Source organism: Sturnira hondurensis, unplaced genomic scaffold, assembly GCF_014824575.4.
Source record: "Sturnira hondurensis isolate 20B ecotype Veracruz unplaced genomic scaffold, ASM1482457v3 Scaffold0001120, whole genome shotgun sequence".
Taxonomy (NCBI): domain Eukaryota; kingdom Metazoa; phylum Chordata; class Mammalia; order Chiroptera; family Phyllostomidae; genus Sturnira; species Sturnira hondurensis.
The window spans coordinates 4,543,486-4,555,499 of NW_028073751.1; positions in this window are offsets into that span (position 1 = coordinate 4,543,486).

Consider the following 12,014-nt stretch of genomic DNA (forward strand, 5'->3'; position numbering starts at 1 on the left):
TTTTAGGTGTGGTTGTTAATAACTGTGAGTTTGCTATCCTTTCACTGTTCATATTTTTTATCTTCTTTTTCTTAGATAAATCCCTTTAACATTTTATATAATAAGGGCTCGGTGATGATGAACTCCTTGAACTTGACCTTATCTGAGAAGCACTTTACCTGCCCTTCCATTCTAAATGAAAGCTTTGCTGGATAGAACAATCTTGAATGGAGGTCCTTACCTTTCATGACTTGGAATACTTCTTTCCAGCCCCTTCTTGCCTGTAAGGTCTCTTTTGAGAAATCCACCGACAGTCTGATGGGTACTACTTTGTAGGTGACTGTCCCCTGATCTCTTGCTGCTTCCAGGATTCTCTCCTTCATTTTAATCTTGGCTAATGTAATTATGATGTGCCTTGGTGTGTTCCTTCTTGGGTCCAACTTCTTTGGGACTCTCTGAGCTTCCTGGATTTCCTCGAAGTCTATTTCCTTTGCCAGATTGGGGAAGTTCTCCTTTATCATTTGTTCAAATAAGTTTTCCACTTGTTGTTGTTCCTCTCCCCCCTTCTGGTACCCCTATAATCCAGATGTTGGAACGTTTAAAGATGTCCTGGAGGTTCCTAAGCCTCTCCTCATTTTTTTGAATTCTTGCTTCTACATTCTTTTCTGTTTGGTCATTTTTTTCTTCCTTCTGGTCCACTCCCTTGATTTGAGTCCCAGTTTCATTTCCATCACTATTGGTTTCCTGTGTATTTCCCTTCATTTCAATTAGTTTAGCCTTCATTTGTTCCTCTAATTTGTGACTAAAATCAACCAGTTCTGTGAGCATCTTGATCACCAGTATTTTAAACTGTACATCTGATAGGTTAGCTATCTCTTGGTCGCTTAGAAGTATTGGCTCTGGGGCTTTGAGCTGTTCTTGAGCCATAATGTTTTGGTCTGTTCGCGCCTGTTATGTATGAGGGGCGGAGCCTTAGGTGTTCACCAGGGCGGGGTGACCTAAGTTGCTGGGTTGTAACGCCGTATGTGGGGGCCAGGTCAGAGAGGGGCAATGGTGTTTGTTCTGCTCTCTCTCAGATCTTGGTCCCCTCTGCTGCTTCCCAAAAGCAAACCGAGCCCCCCTGGTGCCGGCTCCTGGGTGCGTAGGCTTGTGCACCCTCCAGGACCCTGTGGGTCTCTCCAACAAACTCTCTGTGAGCCTGGGAGCTTCTCTTGGCACCTCAATCCCCAAAGTTTTTCCAATTGGTACTTTTAGGCTTTAATTCCCATCGCTGGGGCCCTGGGTTGTGTGGTCTATCTCACTGCTCGCTCCTTTGCCTGGTTTATCTGTGCGTGAATGTGTGACTGTGGTCAGCCAGCCGCCTTGCACCCCCACTGGGTCTGCCTGCTGCCACCCCACACCTGGGATCAGCCACCCACCACCTGTGCCCCTGGGTCAGTCCAGCCACTTTTTCCTGCCCGACCCGCTCCGCCAGCCGCTGACTCCGCCCCTCTTACATGTCTGGCTGAAAGGTTCGTTGTTGTCGGACTTCCGTATAGTTCAGTTTTTTTGTCTGTTTTGGTTGCGTTTTTGTTAGTAAAAGTTTGTTGTCTTTAAACTTAGTTGTGTGAGGAGGCACAGTGTTTCCACCTACGCTTCCATCTTGGCCGGAAGTTGTTGCTCCTAACTCTTTAACTGTCATTGCTTGCTTCAGGCAGGAACAGGGGCAAGAGTTAAGGGCAAAGAATATATGTCTGCTGAATCTCTCCCCTCTGATGAGGGAAAACAACAGTTTTCTTGGAAGCCTCTTGTAATATACAAGAATGTTACTTACTCTTTGGCCAAAGTGGATCACGTGACCACCTGTAAGTGCAAAGAAGTCTGGGGGGTGAATATTTTTAGTTGGGCACATTGCTGCCCTGCATAAAATCCAAGTTCTATTGGTAAAGAGAGGGGGAAGAAGATAATTGTGTAGTGAATTAGCTGTGTTGGCCATGACTAGGAGCCCTCATTGTACACAGGGCCTGGAAGAGTGACAAAGTTGCAAACATTTTAGGAATTCAGAGTGTTTGGAGTAGCTGGAAACACCGAAAGCTCTGAAGATTATATAGGGTTTGGGTAATTAGATGAAGGGAAAAGCATTTTATTTTACAGATGGAGGCACCAAAGCTGTAAGTGGTCAAGTGTTTTGCTCAAGGTGTAGTATCTAAAAAGATCGAGAGGGGGAAATAAAGATCTAGACCTGGATCCAAACCCAGGACAGTCTGATTCCAAAGCCCATATTCGTAAAGATTGGGCTCTGTGGGTCTCAAACGTCGTCACGTGGTGATTTTCTGGGACTGAACAGGCTGTGTTTTCACGATAGCCTTTCACAGGGATCACATCTACCACTGACTGAGCACTTACTGTGTGTGATTTTCTTTATAGGCATTGTTTGATTTTGAAAGTGGTTTTATGTTTTTTATAAAAATTATCCCTCATTATTATAAAAGTTTTTTTAGATCCTCAAAACAAAGAAATTCAAGCAGTGTGGCAAATAAATAAATAAACAAATAAATAAAATCTCTAGAAATTCCACCTCTAAAAGGAAACCAAGGTTTATGTGTTGGTAGGCGTGTTTCCAGATGCCTCTCTTTGCAGGTTGACATATCAGACATGCGTTTAAACACACGAGGGGGGGCATACCACCTGTTTTCCTGTAGACGCGCGTGGGCCCAACAACCTCGTGGGCTAGCCATCATTTTATAGGCCTGGGAAGGTTAGGTGACACGACTAAGGGTACACAGCCAACAGGTGGGTAAATGAGCCTGGTTTCGATTCTACCTGAACTGATCACCCTGATTCCCCGGGAAAATTAGACCTGGACAAAGCAAAAGTCTCTTTCTCTGGAGAATTTAAAAATATCTATATGCACAAGGATGGTCCCACTATCAAGTCACCTTGGTAATAGGAAAGCATGGCTGGTTTAGGGGACTCAGCAGCTGTACTGAATATACCCATTATGACTAAAATAAAGCATATTCAGGGCTGTAAACCTTCTGAGATAGCGTTAGTCTGAAGTCTCTATCCGGAGCCATGCTGCACTGACGTCATGCAGGGTGATACCCCCTGACCCAATTAGGGGGCTGAGTCTTCACTGACTGGCAGTTTTTACAGCTTAAGATTATTACAAATGATCTTCATTCTGGTGCATCGCAAATGACTTTTCGTTCTACACACTGCCACCAGCTCTGCCGATGCTTTTCTTTGTACTTGCAATTGCCAGATGTTGTAGGCCAAGCTGAATAATCTTTGCAGCTGCAGGATTTTGAATGAATGAATGAATGAAATAGGGATCCTTCCTTCATCTGGGTGAATGGCATGTCAACTGCCGAGGTGCATGCCGAACTCTTTAAAAGCTGTTTTGCCATGGATCGGGTACTGCTCAAACAAATTACGACACATCCGTTGTTAGAAAACCATGTGCTGATGAAATGAATGAGGTGGGTCAGGAAAGAATGCCGAGAGGTATTATTTAGTAAGAAAAAAGGCGAGGCATAGAACATAATGTAGAACACAATCCCTCTCCCTATTTCATTTGTAAATTAAAAAAGAATATATACACATATATATCTGTATAAATACATGAATATACATACATACATAAATATATACTTTTTCTGGAAGCATCCATGACAAACTATCACTAAGTAGTGATTGTTACCATTAGGAGGAGCAGAAACAGAAGTTATCACTTGTTATTGTATACTTTAATGTTTAAAATTTCAAAAACATATATATGTATAAGAAGAGGCTCCTACTGGAAGGCACCTTGGTGACATGAGAGCATGGCCGCTTCACTGGGCTTGGCACCTGTGGTGGCTGTTAGAATTCATGGTATGATCATTGCCTAATATCGACAGGAGTGATCCGACCAATGAGAACACAGGCCATTCCAGGTTTTCTTCTCCATACTTCTCCATGCTTAAAAAAAGTTAGGACTTATTTTTAAAAGACGTTTTCGGAGAGATTTCCGTCCTCTGGAAAGGAACAACGGTCTCTCACCTGACAGATGTTCGGTGTGGGGAAAACTCACGAAGCGGCACCGTACGCACAGGGAACACGACCCGACCAACAGTGTGAAGCTGAGCCCAGTTTGGGGGCAGATTTATTTTTTCTCTGTCAGTGGTTGTTCTAAATCACTAGGTCTGCCGAACAGTACCCATTGAGTTCTGCTGCTGGTGGCTGCCTGGGGTGCGGTGGGAAGATCCCAGAGGTCAGTCCAGGCTCGGCTGTGACTGGTGAGCTGTGGCTGCCCAGGGTGACCAGGTGGGGAGTCGGGGGACAAGCCCTGAGGGGGTGGGTGTCGCCAAGGGACAGGTTCTCCCCAGGTTGGTTGTGACCTGCCCTGCCCCCCAGCACGCCAGCACATCACAGTGTGCTCCCCAGAATGTTCCCACACCCCAAAGGGGGACACAGGGTCTAATGGAAACAGGAGAGAACAAGAGACCTGATGGGGCATGAAATTAACAACAGACACAGGGAGACAGCTCTGCTTATTCTGGGACAGGGGAACATCACAACCATTTCATCAGAATAGGAGCTAAAGCCAGAGAAAAACTGAGGGCCAACTGATCAAAAGGATGCCCCCCCCACTTGCGGCTGGTGGCCCTGTCACCCTGAACCCTTGAAGAGCCTCTGTGAATAAGAGGGAGACAGGATGAGGGCCCTGCCAACTGAGATCGACAGCAGTTTCATCTTTAGCATCTCAAGGGCTTTGTGAGGCGCTCAGGAGACCCCTCTGAGGAAGACACAGCTGAACTGGTGACCAAGTACGTGGTACACAGGGAGCCAGACACTTGCCCATCCACAAATGCTGCTTTCTTGTCAGGGCTGAGTCTTCTGTGGGGCTTTTCAGGATCCTACTGATCGAACATGTTGCCTCTGGCCTGGCCTGGCCTGTCTGCCAGGGTTTAACTAACAGTGGCAAAGAGGGCTTTTCCCAAAGGGGGCTTTTGGGACCTCCCCACAGTTTGTCTTCAATGGGCCTGGGAGGTAAGTACACAGCCGTGTGGCCTCTGAGGTGCTCCCTGCAGAAAGCCCAGTGCCCGCTGCCAGCATCCACTATCCAGACTTGGTGCTTAAAATAGCATCATCGAGTGGTGGCTTATTCTGCTTCTCCCAGAGATGCAACGAGATGACGCACAGAGGCGTCAGTGAGCCCTGGGAGGAGGGTGAGATGTTTTCCATTCTGCGTCTGCTCATCACACAGCCACCTGTGGGGTTTGCGCAAGTCAATTTGATTTAGCATTTAAACTCTTTGTTTGTTTTTGTTTCTTGGTACAGACTCCTAAGTATGAAGAAATTATTTTTCTTTTGTAAATGGCAGGTGAAGGACTTGACTGGACAGAGCCATTTGGTTTTCTGCGGCGGATGCTGCTCCCTCCCACCCTCAGAACACTGACGACAGTCTTCCAGGTACAGCGGCCTTAGACACATCAAACTTTGGGAATTTTCCCGTCTTGTCCCTTAGAACTGGTGAGGCTGGCTCTGTGGCAGCACATGAACAATGGGATGAGAGGGGCAATGGCTAGATTTTTTAAAGATTCAAATACATTCCCTGTATAGTCTGCCAGTCTTTGTTCTCAAGAACTTAGAGTCTAGTCGCGGGAGGTAGAAGAGGGCAAAGCGGGCATAAACGATGATGGAAGGACTTGACTTTGGGTGGTGAACGCACGGTACCATATACAGATGGTGTATTATAGAGCTGTACACCTGAAACCTATGTAATTTTATTAACCAGCATCACCCCAATAAACTTCATAATTTTTTTAAAAAAGAACTTGAGTCTGGTGTGGGAGCTGAGTCTGTTAAACAAACTATGTCTGTCTTTGTTTGCCTCCTTGATTCCCTTCATTGAACCTCGTTGCGATGATGCTGTTCATGGCAGGATTAATGGGCAAAACCTATTAAGTGTTTAAGCTAGTTTAAAAATGGAACCTCTAGCCCATAAACAGATGGATGAAATTACCAGGATCCTATTCATGCAAAGAAAGGATCTTAAAAGTGTAATCAGAGACTTCGGTGCTTCACTGTGTGTCACTGACACCTCCATCATTGTCATTGGGTCCTTTCTAGTGCCCACCCACTCAGGACCTTTGCCACACTGCAGTTTTTCTTAATGAATTTCTTCATGTATTAATTAACTTGATAGTAGTTCAAACTAGCACAGGCTAATAGGATTAAGGCCTCCAAAAATAAAATTACATTTGGCTTTAAAGAAACAAGGCCACAAGCAAATAAACTTTGTAATCATCCTGAACAGAAGATACACAGGACTAGAGTTGCAAAGTGACCTTTGCAGACGGTATGACCTTATGCAGACGGTAATGCTCCTTTTAAAAGAAGTGTATAGTTCACACAAAACACGTACGTGAGTGATCATAGGATCGTTATTGATAATAGTCAGAAATTCAGAGTAATCAAAATGTCCATCAAGTATATCCATACCAAAGAATATTCAACAAGGAAGAAATGAAGTTTGGATACACATGCGCTAATATGGATGAACTTTGAAAACTATACGCTAAGTGAAAGAAGCCATACACAAAGGGTCACATCTTGTACTATTGTATTCGTGGGAAGTGTTCAGAACAGGCCTATCCCGAGACAGAGAGCTGATTGGTGGTTGCCAGGGACTGGGCGGGTGGGGGGAACAGGGAGTGACCGCTTCGTGAGTGGCGCTTTTTCCTTCGGCCGCGATGAAAATGTTTCAGAACTAGACAGAGGTGAGGGTTGCACAACATAATGAAGGTAGTAAATGCCACTGAATGGTGCACTTTAAATTGTTAATTTCATGTTATCTCAATTTTAAAAAAGAAAGAAGGTATAGGTACATGTTCCATTGGGGCTGAACGTTGAAAACATCATGCTAAGTGAAAGAAGCCAGATACAAAAGACCATGTATTGTGTGGTTTCGCTTATATAAGATGTCCAGGCAAATCTATATAGACAAAAAGTAGTGTAGTGGCTGCCCAGGGCTGGAGGGGGATGGGACAAAATGGGATGTGACTACCAACGAATGCTGGGTTTCTTTAGGAGTGATGCAAATGTTTTAAAATCGATTGTGGTGGAGGTTGCACATTGCGAACATGCTGCAAACCACTGAATTTTAAATCAATGAATTGTGTGGCATGAGTATTATATGCCAATGAAGTTTATTTATAAAGGTGTGTATAAATTTAAGCTTTGAAAAAATGGACTCACTTCAGGGACAATCGGGGCAGTTTGCTATCTGCAACCTAAAAGATCCTATCCCTTTAGTTTATCTAATTTGTTCAGATTGAGGTTTTTGTCATGTGAGTTTTCTTAAAAGCAGGACTCCCAATAACATGTATTAACAGAGGAGTAAAAAAGAATCAGGGATTCAGACATAAGCACAAGTATACATAAAGCTTTTGTACATGATAAAGAAGACTTTTTAAATGATCATTCAAAAAATGGTGTGAGATCTAGCTAACCAGCAAAAAGGAAAAAAAGCTGGACTCCTACCATATTTCTTACCCCCAAATAAATTGCAATTTGATAAAATATGTTCATGCACAAAAGAAAACTATGAAAGTATTAATAGAAAACACAGGCGAATGTTTTTTCAAGATCTTGGGAATGAGGAAGACCTCCAAAAATGAAAGCCCAGAAGTCATTAAAAAAAGAGGGAGAAACATAGATTTGACTACCTGTTTTAAAAACGCAAAAAGCTTTATTACGGCAAACACTATTTTTCCTCTATCCTCGTCTCTACTCACTGGCTCTATCCGAATTTAATTGGTCCTGCAGGATACTGCTGAAATTGCCCTCCCCTGTGGCACCTTTCCCAACCATGCTATTTCTTCCTTCTCTGAACTGTTGCACGCGGTCAAAAATACGCAGATGGAAGGGGAGATGTATGGATTGCGCTTTACCTGCCACCTCTAGCCACCTGGCAGGATGTGCTCAGAGCACTGTGTTGAGGAGGACTCCTCGGGGCATCGACCCTCGCAGGCAGTGTTGTGATTATTGCTGTCTGTCCTGGGCATGGATGGGGGGAGGAGTCAGATGCACACCCCGTGCCTTTGGGCATTAACTGTCTTGCATATTCCCCTTCACCTGACCGTGCCTGTGTAAGTACCTAAAACCCAGGCACACCTGAAAGTTCTTGTTCTTCTTAATGATGCGTTGGTGCTGTTGTTACTGTTACTGCTTTTATTTCCCCCCAGAATCTCTGATGGAGGCAGGCATTTGAATGCTCAACAAACTAATACTGTAACAAATACTATAAAAAAGAGTACAACAGCACTCTGAAAACAGTGCTTTCCAGGAACACAGTGGTTCCCAGGAATAGAAAATACCCCCAAAGTGCCCTCTAGTTTATGGGGAAGGTCAAGGAGGGTAGCAGGGAGTGGATGCATGGAAATAGGCACAACTTCACTTCTTGTATTTAAACAAAGCCTGTGTACCCTTAAGCTATGCTCACCATGTGTGGGCTTTGTATGGGCAGACAATGGAAGAGTTTTTTTAAACAGAGAAGGCTGCCCATGCAGTAAGAATTGAATATGTATTTACTGAATGAATGAATGCATGAATAAAATAAGAGAACTGGAAACACCTCCAATGTGACAAAGTGTTCCATGGAGTTGAAGCGTCACGCGCCCCTGGCAAGAAGCTAGCGAACTCGTCTTTGTCTAGAGAACAACTCCAGGTTCACACAGTGGCAGAGCTGCCCTTGGGAGGTCTTCCCAGCCCTGTCCTCTCAAACTGCTGGCTGGTTGAAACTCATTTTTGTTATGTCAGGGTTGCTCAAGAAACCAGACGGATGCAGCGAGCTAAGGAGCAGGGTTTATTAACAGGGAATGAGAGGGAACAGTGGAGCCAACCATGGGAGACTGGGACTCACAGGAAGAGGTGGAGAAAGTGGAGCTAACTAAGGGAAGTTGGGGAGCCAACCTACGGAGGTTAGGACTCGCTCAGTTGTTCTTAGGGGAGGGGTTTTTAAGCGCAAAAACCTGCGAAGGGTAACTCATTGGGGTGTCAGAGTCTGATTGGCTAGAGCTGGTTGCTGGGTTCTGTTTCTGCTGACCATTGTTCTCGATACATCTTCTCAGGCTTAAGTTAAAGCTGTAACCTGTTATTGCAGACAGGTCAACCCTGGACCCCAGTCTTAGGTGAGCATCTGTTTGTCCTGGGTAGGGTCAGCAGGCAGTTTCCCAAGCAGGCATTCCCCAGGCTACAGTTTCCCACAGTACAGTTTCCCGCCTGGTGATTTTCCATTCCTCCTAGGCCTGCCTAGCTCTGTCAATTTTGATGCATTCTAGCATCTGCACCCCATTGTAACTGGCATGAGCCCAGCCTCAGAACTGCTTCTATGCAGTGGGCCTAACCTCATCTCAACACACAAGCAGTTAGTTACCCATGGAAAGCCCAGGCCGGGAAAATGACCTGGGTCTCTGCACTGGAAAATCTGTGTCACCCAAGGTATCACAAGAAAAGTCATTCCTTCTGCTCACTGAGGATTCAGGAGTGTGTGCACAGACATGTGATCGTTCCTGGTATTGGCAATTTACAAAGCCCTTTTCATGCATTGTCCCAATTATTGACCTTCAGGAGGTAAAAGACTAGGTCAGAGACCCCCACCTTCTTCCTTGAAGTCCCTTGGATTTGGAAGAGCGATAAGAAATGTTGTTTCTTTCTGCTGTCAGGAGATAATTCTCTCCCTTCTGCAAGATGGAAGTCTCGTCTCCAGCTGGGAGGAAGGCTTCTCTTTAAGTAGCTGCTGGTTTGGGAAGGAAGGGTTTTGCTCCAGGAAGTGATGTCTGTGTTTTGGAAGGGAGGAAAAAACTGACATTTTTAGGCTGCAAGCCTCTTCCGGGAGAGCTGGGGACAGATCTATTTTTAGATGCGTTCTCTGCCACCCACAATAAAACGCAAAAGGTAACCAAGCACCTGGAGGGTTTCCTGTGGGGAAAGTTATGAGGGCCAGAGAGCTTCTGCGTATCATGAGTCACAAAATCTGACGTCATCATCAGTCTGATGCAGAGAGAGCAGGATGCTCCCCTCCTGGGAATGACAGCAGACTGGGGGTGGCATACATCCTCAATCACACACGACTGGACCGCAGACGCAGCGAACGGGAGTCCAGGGTGGTGTGTGCTAACCCAAAGTGGCAAAGGGTGCAGTTCGAGGGTGAAAGGGACCTTGTGTTAGGTGTCAGCTCTGCCTCTTCCTGGCTGTGTGATCATGGGCACGAGACTTAACCTCTCTGAGCTCAGCTTTCTTATCTATAAGGTGAAGAATCATCAAAGGACTTCTAAAGCCCTTTTAGCCCTGATTTCCAAGATAATTAGCCTCCATGGGACTTGTTCCTTCATCCATAGAATAGAATAGAGAAATAGATTCCACTTTATATGTTTACTGCAAGTGGTAAATAAAAAAAAAGAATAAATGGAAATTGCTTGGCACAGACCCTGGCATGAAGTAAGTAGTCAATACATGTGGCCCTGGCTGGTGTGGCTCAGTGGATTGAGCGCTGGCCTGTGAGCTGAAAGGTTGGTTGTTCAATTCCCAGTCAGGGCACATGCCTGGGTTGCAGGCCGGGTCCCCAGTTGGGGTATGTGAGATTGCTGTTTCGCTCATCCGGGAGAGCGAAACATTGATGTTTCTCTCCCTCTCTTTCTCCCTCCCTTCCCCTCTCTCTGAAAATAAATGAATACAATCTTCAAAAAAAATACATGTGAGTTATCGAAGTAGCGTTCTTGGGGCCAGTGACATCAGAACACCTCTGTTAGAGCTGTGAATAGTAACACATGTGCTTTGATGCTTTTTATGGCGAGAAACATCAGTGGGAATTTAAGCTGGAATTCTGGATGTTTTGCAGACTAGCACACTGGCCGTGATTGCTCTTGGAGTGACACCGACCTAATAGGAAATGGAAAGATGAGGCAAGAGGATGTTTGGTGTTTCAAGGGCCCAGATCAGCTTCTATTCAGCCATTCAGCAGCCATTTAGCAGGAGGCCTATTATACCATTTAAAACGGAAATCCGAGTTTTTGTGACCTGCTTTATCACAGTCAGCTCTGGAGAGGCTTTGTGCCCCCAGTGCCACCCCACCTTGCACCCCTACCCTATTGCACACAGCACTGCTGACCCCAGGGGAGGGATTTGGCAGAGAAAGGGGCGTGTCTGTTCCTGCAGGGGCTTCGGCTACTGAAGACGGGGTGAGGGAGAGCACCACCCAGGATAATGTTAGAGAGGAGTTCTTGAGTAATTGCCCGGGATTTCTGCTTAAAAACTAAGGCATTATTTATGTCCCGGGTCTCGTACCTTCTTCTTTACAACGGGAGGGTCTCCGTGTGTGTGCGTTGCCCGAGGCCCGCATTGGTCTCCAGGACAAGTTCCCCAGGAACCAGCCTTCGTGCCCTAGAGCTGCTGCCAACCTGCAGCCGAAGTCAGCTGCTTCCAGTGGGGCCCCTCGTGGGTCACCTCTCTTCTGTGTCATAATTAACGAATTTTGTTCCTCCCCTGACACACCACCGGCAGCAGAGCTCCCAGCTTTAGTATTTCCCTCATGTAATTGTGTTTCTTATGACGCTCCCTAAACACAGTAAGAAAACTGCCATCCTGGGAAATGTGAGAAACCCTTTTCTTGCCTCACTGATCAGCCTCAGGGTTTGAGTTAAGAGCTTTCCCTACTCACCTGCTTCTTTTCTTCCCAAGGCATTCAGTTATCACAATTGGTTGGTACAGGGTGTCCAAAGGTAAGGATCAGACATTTGATTTCCTTGTGGCCACTCCACTGTTCCTCACGCCCCTCACAACACTCCAGGTACAGTGTGAATCATTTGTCAGGGGAGGAATCACTCAGATGTACGGGGCCACGCCCTATAGTTGCACAGGCTGTGTACCACCAGCAGGCGGAGGGGGGTGTCAGTTGCATAGACTGCAGGGGGTGGCTGTTGCGGGATGTGGCGGTGCACAACTGTACTGCGCTGCCGGTAGCACCCCTCCTGGAGGGGCCGATTCTCCAAACTTAAAGCACATATTCT